At 34.8% G+C, this 16267-nt stretch overlaps 1 protein-coding gene across 5 annotated transcripts in view; it reads left to right on the top strand.

The window, feature by feature from the left end:
- Nucleotides 1-16267, top strand: part of LOC123308282 (potassium/sodium hyperpolarization-activated cyclic nucleotide-gated channel 2) — a 364375-nt gene that overhangs the window by 200819 nt on the left and 147289 nt on the right. The gene's annotated exons all lie outside the window — the stretch shown is intronic.

Here is a 16267-nt window from a genome sequence, read left to right as displayed (position 1 = left end):
GCCTAGTTTAATGTAAACACTATTTCTAGAAATTTTAGCAGCTAAAATGAGAAATGCAAGCAAAATAAAGCAATCATCTATAAGTAGGTATAGAGCATGTATTGAAGCTCATGGTGGCCTCTTAGAACATCTTTTGTGAAATTTAATTCAATGAAACGATACTCATTTTATAACTGTTGATATGCAATAAAGCTATGATTCATAAGAAAGTCTAGAGCATGTATCAGAATTCATGGTGGCCAATTTAAACGTCATTTGTGAAACTTTTTTCAATGAAACGATATTTTAAAATTGATATTTTGTTTCGTTTCCTTTTATTATTGAACCCCAACGTTTTGAAATCAATATTTTCAAATTAATTTCAAGTTATGAATTCAATTTCAACATTTTTGTAACAAAGGTCTTGACTCAATGTAATAGGAATTAATTTTTACCTTTTTTCTTAATTACAAAAGTGCCAAAATTCACTTCGTTTTTTGAAATTCGCTTAAAAACTATCAACTTTATAACTATATAGGGCTTGATAATGAAAGATTACGAGAGAATTTTTTTTCTTAAATATCGTTTAATTGAATCGAGTTTTACAAAAAAGTGTTCAAAGTGGGCATCAGGAGCTCTACTAGATGCTTTACAACTTCTTATGAATAATTGCTTTATTCTGCTTGCAAGTCTCATTTCATTTGCCAAGAATTAAAGAAAAACTCTGCCTTGACTCATTGTGATAGAAATTTATATTGTATTTGATGCTGGAAATAGAGTGAGTTATACCATTTCAGAATCTCAGTGAAACAGGCAAGTTTTCTCTTGCTTTGGAACTCAGGTAACCATATTATTTTTTACACCACGCTGCCTGGGTTGAATTTATGAAAAAAAATGAGCAAAACGGAAAATTTGAGTTAGATCTTTTTTTTTATGAAAAACTATTTATGCGCCCCAAAACAAATAATTTAGATTCTATAGCACATCTATCCAGGAATACTATCCAAAAAAAGTCTGAAAAAATTCCTTTATTTGGAGTCTTGCCTGCAAAACAAGTGGCGAAGGGTGTGATTTTCTTGAATTTTCGAAAATCTCCAATATCTCGAAAACAAAGGGACTTCAACTGAACATAAAATATATTTTTCCGAACCGCCGTAAGATCCTCTACAAGCAGGCACCATATTATCCATTCATTACGCCACAGCCTGTATATCAGGGCATAAAATTGTTCAACCATTTACCTTTATTCGATCCCTGAATCTCTAAATATCCAAGGCAAATGTGAAAGCTTTGTTGTTGAAAAATTGTTATTATTCTGTTGATGAATTTGTGAATGCAGCTTTTGTTATTTGACGATTGTTAGCATTACTTTCTTTTTTGTGAGTCTCACACAAAATTTCATGTCTTAAGAGATCAATAAGTTGTTTATTCATTAAGTTTTTTTTAAAGTTTCCAAAAGAATTTTCTTTCATATAAATCTATAGTAGACATCTGCATACGTGTTTTTATTTTCCTTCAAACTTCACAGAAATCGTACAACAGTACCTACAAGTCCTACAACGCTACCTGGAAACTAAGACAAAATCGATCCTTCAGATCCAGCAGTCATATAAAACCACCGTAAAATCTGAAATTTATTAGCCAGTAGCTCGCCGAACCAAGGCGGAATGTAGAATTTCCGCAGCCTATGGAAGCTCACGGATTCGTCAATATTTCCTTACCCAGATTCTTGAGTCGGATCGGGATTGTTTTCTCTCCTCCGTAATGACGCAATTTCTTTTTATGCGTCCATGGGAATCACTTGTCCGCAGCGACGTATTTGGTTATTTACGTCTTTTCGCCGAACAGTGCATACATATTCAGAATCTTGGGAATTCTCACCTGACCGATTGTTCTACAGACCGCACTCAGTTGCATAACAACCGGGGGGTTTTCTTGTGAAAGCCAGGGGAATACCAGAAAAAAACGTTGCGTTTATCTCATTTCGGTGATCATGCAAGTGAACGTTAGAGACAGATTGTTTCACGCCGCCACAGCAAAGAATGTGTGAGGCATGGACAGTTCAAATGTGTTGAAGTGCCAAATGTCTTTCCAAATGTATAATTACAACTAGAAATTCAGAATTCTGAGATGAAAGTCAGAATTCTGAGTTGCAACTTGTAACTCATTCAAAATTCGGAGTCAGATACAACTAATAAATCTGAGTTGAGAGTTCTAATTATAAAATACAACTCAAAATATAACTTACGACAAGGAATTCCGACTAGAAAGTGGGAATTTTGATAACGCTAAGAACTCTGAGTAGCGAATCTCAGTTCAAATTCTGAGATACAAGGCAGATTTAAGAGTAGGATCAATGAAATTCTAATAAACGAGTTCAAACTCTGACTTGCAGGTAAAACGGGATGCGAGTCAGCTGACATCTTAAGAAACCGTCAGTAAGAATTATATGTTGCGAATCGGAAATAAGTCTGGAACGTTTGAAGTTCAAGATAGTATACTCCATACACTTGTATTTTAGCACCTGGTTGGCCATGGAAATTTGACACATTTCACTCTGTATAGTACGAAAAGGTGGAGTTATGACGCCTGTCAAAACATTTTTGGGTTTTAAATCAACGCTATGTTGCCCGTTCTACGTAAAAGTTTTGTTATTACGTATTTTATCACAATGTCGAATCTCTTCGGAAAATATGTGACGAACATAATTGAAGTACATATGCAAACTGATTGAAGGCATACCAAATCCAGTTATTTGCATGCAAAATACAAGAGAACAGTATAATATCGTAATATGCACTAGCTTGAGGAGATGTTCGTTATCTTCTTTGGCTGAAGTTTGAATACGTTACATCAGTTGTAAATTTAAAAATTTTTAACCCGAAGATGAAATGCCTATGATGCAGTGGTTGGGAATGGGTATCTCCCGAAGGAATTAACAGATAATTAAAAGAATGTTAAATTCTTCAACAAAAATCATCTTGCATCGATATAAGTAAAAGGAATTAAAGGAAGTTTCAATCAAGATGAACTTCACCTTTGAACGAAAATTTCACATAAATCAACAAGGACAACTGGCGCGTATTTGTGGCTGTTCATCTTAATACATTGACATAATAATAATAATTAGGTATTTATTGGTACCTTAAGACATTTACAATGTATAGGACAAGTCGAATGAAAAATGGAAAAATCAATTTACAGGAACTTATTCTACGATGAATTCTTTTGATTTTTCAATTGTTTTCCCTGAACTCCATAAAAGTAATAAAAAAACAAATTCATCGAAAGTATTGTAGTAAACTTTTCGCATTAATTCACTCAAACATAAAATTCTCAAATGCTTTTTTGGGTCTCCCAATGGAAGGAAATTCTTTGTCATCCTCCTCATTCACAATCTTTCTGATTGTGGAAATATTCAGCTAAGATATAAGTCGTTTAGATTCAGATGAAATATTATATAAATTCTCTCACATTGAATATGTTCGCTACCGTCTGACGTATTGTGGATTTTAGAATATCAGGGTATAACCAAAGAGTATCAAAGAGTTGGTACTCTTTGGTATAACTATTTGAATGAGCGGACCTGAATTCTAAGTAGCATTTCCTGAAAGCCTGTCTCTTTTTTCATTCTATAAATTCACTTACATTGAATATGTTCGCTACCGTCTGACGTATTGTGGATTTTAGAATATCAGGGTTAACTATTTGAATGAGCGGACCTGAATTCTAAACAGCACTTCCTGAAAACCTGTCTCTTTTTTCAATCACTTTCGGCATTTTCGTAATAAAAATTTATATTAGTTTTGGCAACGGCGTTATGACATTAACGTCATTTCATGAGTGCCAACCTTACTCCGTTCTAGTTACAATAACTTGAGAATATTATTTCATGGCCAACCGACTGCTAAGATAAATGGCAAGGCAGAGTTCTGAAGTACAAGTTAGAATTCAAGTTTAAAGTTCAGATGCTGAGATACAGGTGAAAATTCTGATTGAAATTTGAAATCCTTAGATACAACTCAAAATTCTGACTTGCGCGGTGGAATTCTGATACACAAATCGGACTTCCGAATGGAAATCTAGAATTTTGAGAAACAAGTCAGAATTATGCGTTTCGAATCGAAAATTGAAAGCCTGAGATGCAAGTCAGAATCCCATACTTGAAAGTTGCAATTTTGAAATACAAGACTAAGTCGGGAATTAAAATTCTGAAATTCATGTCAAAAATTCGACTTTCTAGAATACAGTCAGAATATTTAGAAAGGGGTTCCTATTCTGAGTTTCAATTCAGAATTTTGACAGGAGAGACAGTATTCTGAGTTGCAAGTCGAAAATCTAAGGAACAAGTCAGAATTATAAGTTTTCAATCCGACTTCTGAAATTTAAGTCAGAATTCTGAGTAACAAGTCGGAATTATAATGAATGAGTAAGACTCTTGAGCTGCAATTCGAACTTCTAAGCTACAAGTCGAAATTCTGACTTGCAGGTTGTAATTCAGACACGCGAGTCGAAACTCAGTCTAGAACGTTTGAGTCTAAAGTACAAGTCACAATTCTGAGTTCAGAGCTCTAATTTGATACAAGCTGAAATTCGCAGATGCAAGTAATAATTTTTATTTGTAAGTCAAAATTCTGAGAGGCGAGTCAGAATTCCCAAAAGCAAGTTGAAATTCTGATATAAAAGTAAGACTTCTAAATTTAGAATCGAAATTAAGAGATACAAGGCAGGATTTTGAGTTGCAAATCCAATATCTGAGATGCAATTCGGAGTATTGATGTATTAATCATAATTTCGACTTGGGAGCTTGAGGTATGTTTCACGTTGAAATTCTATAATACAAGTTAATATTCTGTCTTGGAAGTCAGAATTCTGACTCACAAGTTAGGAATCTGACATGCGGGTGAAATTAAAAAAAAAGAAGTTGGAATTCTGAGACACAAGTGAGAATTCTAAGCTACGAATGGAAATTCTGAACAATTCAGAATTAAATAAAGATGGTTTTATCATTAGTTTCTGCCCTACCTCAACACTTTTAGTATACAGTACTCAAAATTTGAGGCAAAAATTACGAATCGTTATTGGAAATAGACTTCGACCAGATTAATTTCTATGATGTTATAACGGAAGAAGAAGTGATAGATTGTGTGCTCCATAATACGTAAATTATTGCTGAATGCATTGCTGTTATGAACAAAAGTTACATAATTTTTACCCAGGAGATCACACGAAAAACGTCGCCTTTTAGAATTGATTCTTTAGCAGCAGATACAAAATAAAAAAATTTCAAAGAGAGTGTTAGGTAGGAAGAAGATTCTTTTTCTCATCGTGGCATAAAAAAATGCAATAATGAACATGTAGGATTTCAAAAAACCTAACACTCTTGAAACAAAGAGAGAGAGAGAGAGACAGAGAGAGATAGAGATTTATTGGTGATTGTCACAAATATTACATTGTTTTCACGTCAAGATAAAAACTTTAATAAATAACGTGCGTTCAAAAAAATTCGTCGTCAAGTAGGCTATGGAATTTTGTAGGTTGATTTTCTGTGACTGAACGTAATTCTTTCCCTTACATCACACTCATCAGTCATCATAGCCAAATGTAAACATTGATGACATTAACCTATTTATCGTAATTTTGTATGAAAAGGCAATTTCTCAGAAAAAATTACTTGCACATTCAATAATGATTTATTAGTATTTTTTCATTGAATTAGATTACAAGAATCCAAATAATCTGAGGCGATTGGAAAAATTAACCTGAGTTCATAAGTCAAAGACATGAATCTTGAACGAATCGAGTATTATGGTTTTTGTACTTACAAGTATGTGAAAAGGTTGTACCTATTACAGTAGGTAATAGAAATAAATCACACTAAGAACCTCAGAATATGTTTATTTCTCAATGAATGAAATATTGAATTGACGCTGACAGTGAAAATCCATAACCAGAGGCAGTCTCTGCCATAACTGAAGAAACTGAATTATAGGGTTTTCATTACAATGAGTTTCACGTTTAAGAGTTTTCTTTGCTCCAAACACTTCTTACATCTTCTTTTGAGAGATTCAAAGACATTATTCAAAATAAAAGGATCATCGTTAATTAGATGAATTTTTTCAATGATCCTAGTCTTGAGTTCGTCCAGATTAGAAATAGGTGATTGGAAGATAGAATTCTTCAAATGAGGCCTTAAGAAGAAATCACATGGTGTAAGATCACACGATCTTGAAGGAAATTTATTTTCAGTATTGAGGCTAATGAGTCGATCCTGAAAAATATTCCTTAGTGTAGCCAATGTTTCTACAGCTGTGTGTGTTCTGGCTCCATCTTGTTGAAAATAACTATATGACCATTCTTCGAAATTTAATTCAGCTATAAAAGGCATGATTATATCCTCTTTATAGCGTTCTGCTGTAAAAGTTCCGTCAAAGAAAATAGGTCCAACAATTCTTCTCTGACTGATAGCACACCAAACTCCAATTTTTTGAGAATGAAGTGGTGTCTCAATGTAAAGATTTTCCGGTTTTTGACTGCTCCACATTCTCATATTTTGTGAGTTGACATATCCAGAAAGATGAAACCAGGCTTCGTCGGAGAAGAAAACTTTATTCAGGTTATCGATGAATTCGTTTAGAAACCACTGACAGAAGGCCATTCTACGAGGGTAATCAACATCTTCAATCTTCTGATAACATGTCAATCTATAAGGATACAAATTGATGTCTTCTTTCAAAATTATGTGTCCTGTACCAACAGAGACTTCAGCTACTTGAGATAAAACCCGTACAGAGGTTCGTGGAGCTTCTGTAATCACATTCTCAACATTTTCGATTAACTCGGGTGTTCTCTTCTTTGGTCGACCACTTCCTTTTTTTTTTGAACGCTACCTGTTTCACGAAAAACGCTCACACATCGCGAAACAGTACTCTGGAAAGATTGGTAATCTACAGCAACGTTGGGATACTCGATCCTGAAGTCGCTGAGACATTTCTCAACAGAATATTTCCACTCGCCTTCTATTTTCTCCCCATTTCTGAAGTAGGATTTAATAATGAATGCTTTTTGTACGTCGGTAAAAACCATCTTTATTATTTGCTGATAATTTTAATTTAACAACAATCCAAAACGCTAACTTGACAGCTAACCTGTAATAATAATAGAGCACAAGCTAAGAACTACGTTTAGATACGCAATATCGACGTTTAAAATTCCATAGCCTACTTGACGACGAATTTTTTTGAACGCACGTTATAAATAGAATAAAATCCAAAGACCAAACAACAGTTGAATTAATAAAAGTCACATAAAATCCATGTCATCCTGAGTCCGACCATGAAATTCGTCAACTGAATAAAATATATGAACTGCCAACATCTTCTTCACTTTATCCTTGAACCTAACAATTGGCAGATCCTTCACTCCACTTCACTTCCAAGCTTATTGTATGGTGGTATTTTTCACATTTGATTTAATCACTTTTGTATTCATATATTATGTGTGAAAGTTGAAAATTGCCGATATCCAGAAACATTCAACATCCCTACATAAAAAAAAATTATTACACATTGCTTAACAAGAATATCATCAGCCTGTATTCCTTCGTTGATTTTTCGCCTCAGGTTTTGTATCACCCGCATTCAGTAGTTACGTTCCTTTGTTCGACAAAGAGTAAGAGAATCCAAGAAATGAGATCATTCCTTCCTTGAATTTTCCCGGCTTGTTTTGATTTCAGTTTTCCCCGAGAGGTGTCTTCGTCAAGTGCTCCCTTTGTGATTCGCGTTCGCGTCTTAATGACCTCTTACTTTAGGCTGACTACTCGTTTTTTTCGCTGAACTTGTTCATTCATTCGAATTCTAAACACTTCACACAGAGATATAAGATATGAAAATCAGCAGTTTCACTAGACTGTGGAAGTAATGAATGAGTTCTGAAGTGTGATTTCCTTGAATGGGGTCAGTGAGGGGAATCTGATCTTTATTATGTAGATATTCTAGGTTCGTTATTGGATTCAAGTCGAACGGAAAATTGAATTTTACGATGGAGCAGCGATTTATTTCAAGTAATATTGTTGCACAGATATTTCAAATCATATAGGTAAGGCTCAACGGTCTTGGTTAGATTAATGTTGTTATTGTGATTTAGAGTGGTTTTCATGAATCCTCATCAATTTTCTGAAAAAATCTTGTGAATGAATATTATTTATTCTTCAGTGGTGATGTGAACGTGCGGAGTAGAAGAAAACTTTTTTTTGGTGTAGCAGGGGGAAAATCTGCAAGTTAGACGAACCACCCTCTCCTGAGGGGGAACAAGTGTGGGGTTTCTCACTCTCCTGAGCTCGAGACCGACTAAAAACCCTCAACTACTTCTTGAATTTTGGTTATGGGCATTTGCCTATAAGCCGTTCATCTCTTAGTCGGTTTTCTTCACGCGCACTATCGTGCTGGGATTTATGTGTTTATCCTTCATCGGATAAAACTTTATTGGATTTTTCAATAAGTTTCTGTTGTTATTTTAATCTCTTTTTAATTGATCACTTGGTCTCCTTCGGTAAATTCGCATTCTCCTTTTGTCTTCCTCTGGGTCGTAGTCCACTAGTCTCCTGAGTTCTTGATTCGGATGGTTTTTCGCTGTTTCGAATAATTTCTCTGCTTTTCTGTTCATGAATTCCGTTATGGTTTCCCATTTTAGGTCCCTATAAATCTATCTATTCCTGACAAACCAAGGTGCATCTATTGCACATCCAAGCAGCTTGTTTTCAGTGGCCTGAATTCTTTTGATATGGCTCTTTGCCGCGAAACCCCAGGCAACTGATTCATAAGTCAGTTGATGCCTAGCAACGGCTTTGATTATCTTCAATTTTGTCTCGTTAGACATGTGGCTTTTTCTTCCCATCAGAGGGTAGAGTCTATTCATCGCTGCTTTCGTTTTGTCGATTGCTTGTTTGATATGACTTTTCCAAGTAAGTCCTTTGTCAAGCGTTATTCCTAAATATGTGGCTTCATTTTTCCAGTCGATTTCTTCGCCGTCAACTTCCGATTTCGTTGTGGGTCGCACTCTTCTCTTCTGTAGTAATATTGCTTGGCTCTTTTGTCCATTGAGCTTGATATTCCAATTTATGCACCAGTCATTTGTTTCGTCAATCGTTTCTTGTAGAACTCGTTCTGTTACTTCTGGGTTGCGGTGTCGAGTTGCTATGCCTGTGTCGTCAGCATATCTATAACGTTAGCATGGTTCTTGGATTCTTCGGAATATCGTGAATGTATATGTTGTACAGAAGTGGCCCAAGTACTGATCCTTGGGGTATTCCAGCCTCTATATCTCTTGTTGAGGAGCATTCTCCTCCCACTTTCACGTAAAATCTTCTATTTTTGAGATAATTCCTGATCAACTTGCATATTTTGATCGAATATCCAGCACATCTCATCTTATATATTAATCCTTCATGCCATACTCTGTCGAAAGCTCTGGCTACGTCTAGTAAAACAAGGCCTGTGGCTTGTTTATTTTGGAATCCCTCTGTAATGTACTCTGTGAACCTTAATAATTGTTGCTCTGTTGAATGCTCTCTTCTGAATCCGAACTGATCTGGTGGAATTAGTTTCAGATTTTCGGTTTCCTCATTTAGCCCCGTGGCGATAATTCTTTCTACTAATTTTCCTAACGCCGACAGTAGACTTATCGGTCTGTAGCTTCTTCTCTTTGAATGGTTTATTGAATACTATGACTTCTGCTGTTTTCCATTTTTCTGGGTAGTGTTTTGTCCTCATGATTCCATTCGCGATATTTGTTAGAGCGTCTATACCTTTTCTAGGTAATTTCTTTAACATAACATTCGTTATTTTATCGCTTCCGGGAGCTTTCCTCTTCTTCAAACTTCTAATTAGGTAAAAAACTGACTGTTATTGACAGTATCTACTCGTGCAGTTCAGCGTTTTGTGATGATAAAATAATGCCATATGCAAGGATTATAGTGTTAGGAAAATATAAAACGCCCTCATATCTCTAGTGCTAAAAACCGAATACCTTTTGCTCTCTGTTTCTCACATTTGACAATGAGATGGCGCTGAAAACGTACTGTCTATAAAGAAATACTGTTAACAGTTTCCTGTATTAAAATTGAAGGGTGCGCAATATCGACTCTGTCGAGAGCTGAAAACAAACATTCTGAGCGACAAGACAAAAGTTGGATTCTGGTTTGTGATCAGGGATGGTATTTTTCATCTCAGAATTGTTTGGAATCAATTGATATCAGTGAAATATGCTGCCGGATTGGCTATATATATTGGCTTTATATCTTTATCTCAAATTTATAAAAAATTATCACGAAAATTTATGAATATGGACAACGAATAGAGATTTGAATATAGAACACAAAAATTTATGGTAATCTCTTATATGTCAGAGGTGACATTTTTGTCCAATCCATTGTTTTGAATTCATAAAATTAGTTTGATGTTAGTTGACTTTTTACATTAGAAATTAATATGAACCAATTTTCGATATATACTATCGTAGCATACATATTCCAGTCCTTTACATATTGGTTACAGAATTTTCAGAACATCAATTGAAAAAAACCCTACAGAGGTATGAAACATCTGTATGTTAGCCCTTCAGCCGAGTTTCTTCATGCTTTTTTTAATTCCTTTATGATATGTTCTCTTTATGACATAATGTACGAACTGACTAATGAATGAATTTCACAAAACTTTGACTATCCAATCAACAATTAGGCAGTCACTCGATTCCCAAAGCGAAATCGATAAAACCTCTTCATTTCTGAATATATTACAGTTGTAGCAATTGAAAATCATTGAATGGACGTATAAAGGTCATAATTTTCCCTAAATTGGCCCTTCATGCAAGGGATGCTTGTTGCATACAACAATTCATGTGTATGAATAGTTCTCAATTGTCTTTTAATAAAATGTTCAGTGCACATGACGTACCTACTGTGTGCTCAAGTAATTGTCTTTATGCACTGAAAATAAAAATCAATGAATGACCGAGTCACATGGTACGAGTTGTAATACTTTTATTTTCATTTTTTTACTGAAGTAAAATACTGCATTCGGGAAATCCATATTATTCAGTTCTTCATCATTTTCGAACGACATTTACAAAAAAAAAGCGCTACGAATATCATAATAGCCATCTGAAATTCTGAAATCTTACAAAATTTCATACTTTTCAGCAAGGACTGCAAATGGCCCTGAAATTAATATTTTCATGAGTACTAGGGTCTTGATAACACATTTGAGATACGAGATGGCGCTCACATCACCTTAGTCGCCCCGTTTTCTTTCTTCCTAACTATTTAGCTTCGGCCATACGCTTATTTCATCTCAAATATGAAATGATGTTAGCAGTTTAGAAGTAAAACAGCGGTACCAGACTGTCAAAATAATCCTAGCTTGTATTGCTGACTAATTTCCGGGTGGAATGAAAGATTGATTATAATTCATTCAAATTTTGATGAAATTTTCTTTATAAATGATCATAAACATTTAACTTTTATTGAATGATTTCAGTAACATTATTTTCTACATGAGCAGATATACAGGAAATTTAAACTGAACAATTGTATTTGCGGAAATAGATTATAAATTAAGAGAAAAGAGGGTGCAAACAGAAATAACATGCAAACTCACATGCCACGAAGAAATTCAAAGAATTAAAAATAGCAAATAGTTCCTACATAGAAGTTAATGAACTACATCAACATTTATTCTCATTCGGAAGCAAAAAAATCTTAACTGCCAATTTCAACTAATTCTATATAAGGAGAAAGACAGAAGCTTTTTAGAATGCTTTGAGAATCAACTTCTCAAAATTCCAGAGGAGCCATTAAGATTTATCTTCAGCGATAAAAATTTTCACATTACAATGATGATAATAGATTTATTGAAGGTTCAGTACTTGAATCTTGCTCTGAAATGAAAAATGGTGATCACTGCATGGAACAAGAATGCAAGTTACAAGTTTGGTACCTTGAGAAAATCTATTAGCATTATCAGTGTAAAGAACAAATTGCCCGTGACAAGAAGGAATAACTTCAACCACTTGAAAACATCCAGTTCTTTACGAACAGAACAGAATTTACCACATGAAGTTGCTCCAATGGCTGCCCCAAGACAAATACATAAAATCCATCCAAGCAGGTTAAATACATTCTTACTATTCTTGTATATATCATATATGATCTGAGTGAGTTCTTCGTCACCATTTACCTTGAAGGCAAAATTGCAAACAATGCAATACCTAACTCATTTCCAAGGCAGCAAAAACTAACTGTTAGCAATGAGTGATGAAACTTTTGTAGACAACTTAAAGTGAGTCATAAAATGATTGATAAATAATTGATCCTTTATACTTACAGCTGCAAGAGATGAAAATGGCTCTCAATTATCACATCCATCCTTAATAATTAAATAACGAGGCAATCATAAATTTCGAGCTCAATTTCATGAAATTTGACCTTGTTTTTTAGGAATACCAACGAAAATTTTCAATGTGAAAATTTGGTGTTTCTGAAAAGAAATTGATGAGAGAAACTAACGAAATATTAGTGTAATAGACAAAAATAATTATAAATCGGTCAAAATAAAAGTTTATATTAGTAACCTACTTTTTTGATCAAAAGGATTAAAATAAACCGCAGAATTAATAGTGCACCTGCAACGTAGCGTAATGTTGACAACACAAATCGTGAGAAATTGTTCTGTTTCGTGCGAATTCCAAAGTGTTCACAGTTGGCATGACTTATTCGACGTTCAAAACGTTATTTCATTTCATACTTATACTGAATACACTTCAGCTGGTTTGTTCGCTTCTCAAGTGACGCCAATCCAAAAAAGGGAGAAATGAAGGAAGTGGTCTCAAAGGAGAGCCCTGGAGTTAATTAACAATGTTGGAAATGTTACGACAGGATCGTGTGATCAAACAAATTGATTTCTTTCTATGTCCTTATTTTGAGAATTCTATTTTGGGAATAGGTACCTGTTTCTGATTCAATTCTCTTATGGAATTCTTTGTATTGTCCTTGACCACATCAATTTCATATAGTTACTAACTGACAAAGAAACTACAACACCGAGAAGGAGCTGTTAATTTTTTTTTTTTTGGTGAAACATAGGTAGTTTAGCAAGGAGTAAATGATTAAAATTTTGAAAAAAATCGTGAAGGTTTTTCAAAATAAACATTTTTTGTTACTTAAATATTGTAGTTTATTTTTGCAAATTTTTTAAATTTCACAAACAAACCAGCTGTTCGAGGAGATCCAACCAATATCGATGTTAAGTTGTTGTTAAAATGCTTAGAGCACGTATGTACGCGTAATTTATCGCCAGCTAAGTGAATTTTTGAGTTAGTTTAAACTTTTCTGAAGTGACCCAGGTGGATCTTTTGCCATGGCCGCCCAGATCCCCTGATCTTTCGCCCATAGAGCATGTTTGGGACATCATGGGTAGAAGGCTTGGAAATTTACCCCAGGCCCCACGGACTTTGGCGGCTCTGAGACATGAAGTACATGTAGCTTGGGATAGTTTCTCTCAAGAAGAAATAGACCATCTTCTTGCATCAATGCCAAGACGTTTTGGGGAGTGTATAGATAACCGCGTTGAACAAACACATTATTGACAAATTAAATGAAAAAATTTGTAAACCTTTCGTTTTTTTCCTTCAAATTTTAATCATTTACTGATTGCTATTACTATCCATGTTTTCCAAAAAAAAAAAAGTAAAATTTAAACAGCTCCTTCTGGGTGTTGCAGTTTCTTTGTCAGTTAGTATATTTATAGAGAACTTAACATACTAAAGGTTTTCACGGTGAAACCAGACATAGAGTAGTAGCAAAAGATACAGCATTAGATGAGATATGCGCTATTTTACTCACCTACTTTTTGCATCATTCTTTGCATCTTAAGATATTCACTTGGTCACATACTCTACTACAAGTCTGTATATCTTCATAATCTGTTCAAAACGGCTTTCAACTATCGTACAATACCCAAAAGGGTACAAAAAGCGCAACGTCAAGAAATGACCATCCCTTGATTAGGAATTCTCCTTGTGACTCCCGCATTAAACAGACAAGCAAATTTGCTCCGAACAGAAGTGAAACCTGACTCGAAAGAGACAGGCACTTCTGCTGCTTACTTGAACATGTGAAAATGAATGGAAGAAGGCTTTGAATTTCACTCTCGAGCTGAGTTCCTGCAAAGCATTATTCAGCACCCTCTTTCCTTATTGAAAGGGCCGCTTTCCAAATTCCCTCTCGTTTTTATAAGGTTAGATGTGTGACGTGATTTCTTAGAAGAATTCCCGAATATACAGACAGGGTGTAATAAATGAATTATTGCGAAAACAATTAGGGAGAGATTCCTTGTTAAAAAATAGTGTGGGTTTTTTATACAGGGTGTCTCAGAGAATATATTTGAATATAGTTTCAGAACCTCAAAATAAGACGAAAAGTGAATGTGTGTCTGGAAACGATTCTTTGAAATTTCGAATATCAGTTTGACCACCAGCATATTATTTACTATTTAGTTCGTTGTGCATAATTTGGTTTGTGTACAAAATTTTCAAATGAGAAATAGGCCGATAGGTCGAAAGCAGACGAAAGGATCTAATTTATGCTATTACGCAAACAGTTAAAACGCAATAAAGTTTCCAGAAAAAAATCGTCTTTTCGATACATATATTTTTATGAGCCTGAATGAAAAATTATAGTAGAAAATAATAAATGGTTGCTGATTTCACCCCTGGGAAGCTATTAGTTGGGAGCCGAAGAGGGAAATTCGGGATTTACTCGAGTGTGTCAGAATAATATAAGGGGAGATACCTTGGAACCTGTAGAGTACCTCTACCAAAAATTAGATCTAGGGGGAATTGTCTAGGACACCCTGTCAGAATAGTAAAAAAACGATCATTGTACATACTCGAGCGTGTCAGATTAAGATATATGTGGTTGATTACATGTTGAAAATTATATATTCTTTTAATCTGACATTTTAAGCTTGTAGAAAATGTGTGGGAGGGCGCCAAATTTGCAAAAAAAAGTCAGGTGTAGATTCTCGAGCACGGTGGGGTTTTTTTCTATTTTGAAGCTATTGATTCAAGAATAACGGAAAAAATATAATCTGACAGTTTAAGCAAGCCGAAAAAATAAAAATTGGCCATAAAGGTCACAAAAATTAGTTTTTTTGAATTATCTCCTCCCCTGGGCTTCAAATCTTATTCGCGTTCATAATAAGAGTTGTAGAGCATAACATTTTCTACAAATTTTGTTCCGAGCAATTTTTTCTACGTTCAAACGTTTTTGAGATATATGGCGATTAATACGAGGTGTTTAGCGATACATGCTGAAGCGAAAATTCATTCGTTGGAAAATAGTACATTCTAAGGTTCAGTCAGAGACAATACTAAAATTTTCGAAATAGTCATAATACCTTGTCATTTTGACAATTGGATGAATGTAGATTAGACTGAGATTTTATATTGACCTTGGCCTTTCGCATGTGTGGCTAAGCTCCTCGCCCTTATCGCCTTCTAACTTGAGAACGGTTGAGAGTATGTCAAATTGCTTCAAACAGAAGTTGTGTAGAATTTTATTATCTACAACTTTCATTATGAATACGAAAACGATTAGAGCTACAGGCAGGGGAGTAGTCGAAAAAAGCATTTTTATCATCTTCAAAGTGTCAGATTAAGAAAATCCCCCCTGATTAGTGTCAGATTAATAGGTCAACACGTCTACAACACCGAGAATTGCCATTTGTATGAATATCTGACACGCTCGAGTATGTACAAGTAACGATTTTTTTTACATTTTCAAAGGACCGCTGTGACCTTGCGGCACGTCCAAATTGTCAGTCCCTTGAAAAGTAGCTTCCTTTGGATCCATTTAACATATCCTCCGAAAATCTGACATGCTTTAAATTTTTTTTTAACCATTTTCAACTCTTTCGTACGGCCAGTCCCACCGCGCAAACTGTCAGATAAGCATGAATTCATTATCAGAGACATGTAGGGCATATAAAGTATCTCAATCTGACACTCTCGAGTATGTACACCAGACGATTTTTTTTTACATCTTTGAGACCCTGCAGTCGCTTTCCCCACCGCTGAAAGTGCATACATCATAGTGTTTTCTACCATCTAATCTTCAAAATCCACTAGGTTTTCACAACGCTCGAGTAAATCTCGATTCAGCATCGTCGGCTCCCCAACTATATGAGAAATCGGTCAAAAATTGAGTTCCATGTACAGCCCGATTTGAAAGATT

The sequence above is a fragment of the Coccinella septempunctata genome, chromosome 2 (assembly GCF_907165205.1).
Source record: "Coccinella septempunctata chromosome 2, icCocSept1.1, whole genome shotgun sequence".
NCBI classification, from domain to species: domain Eukaryota; kingdom Metazoa; phylum Arthropoda; class Insecta; order Coleoptera; family Coccinellidae; genus Coccinella; species Coccinella septempunctata.
This window is presented reverse-complemented; position numbering and strand designations above follow the sequence as displayed.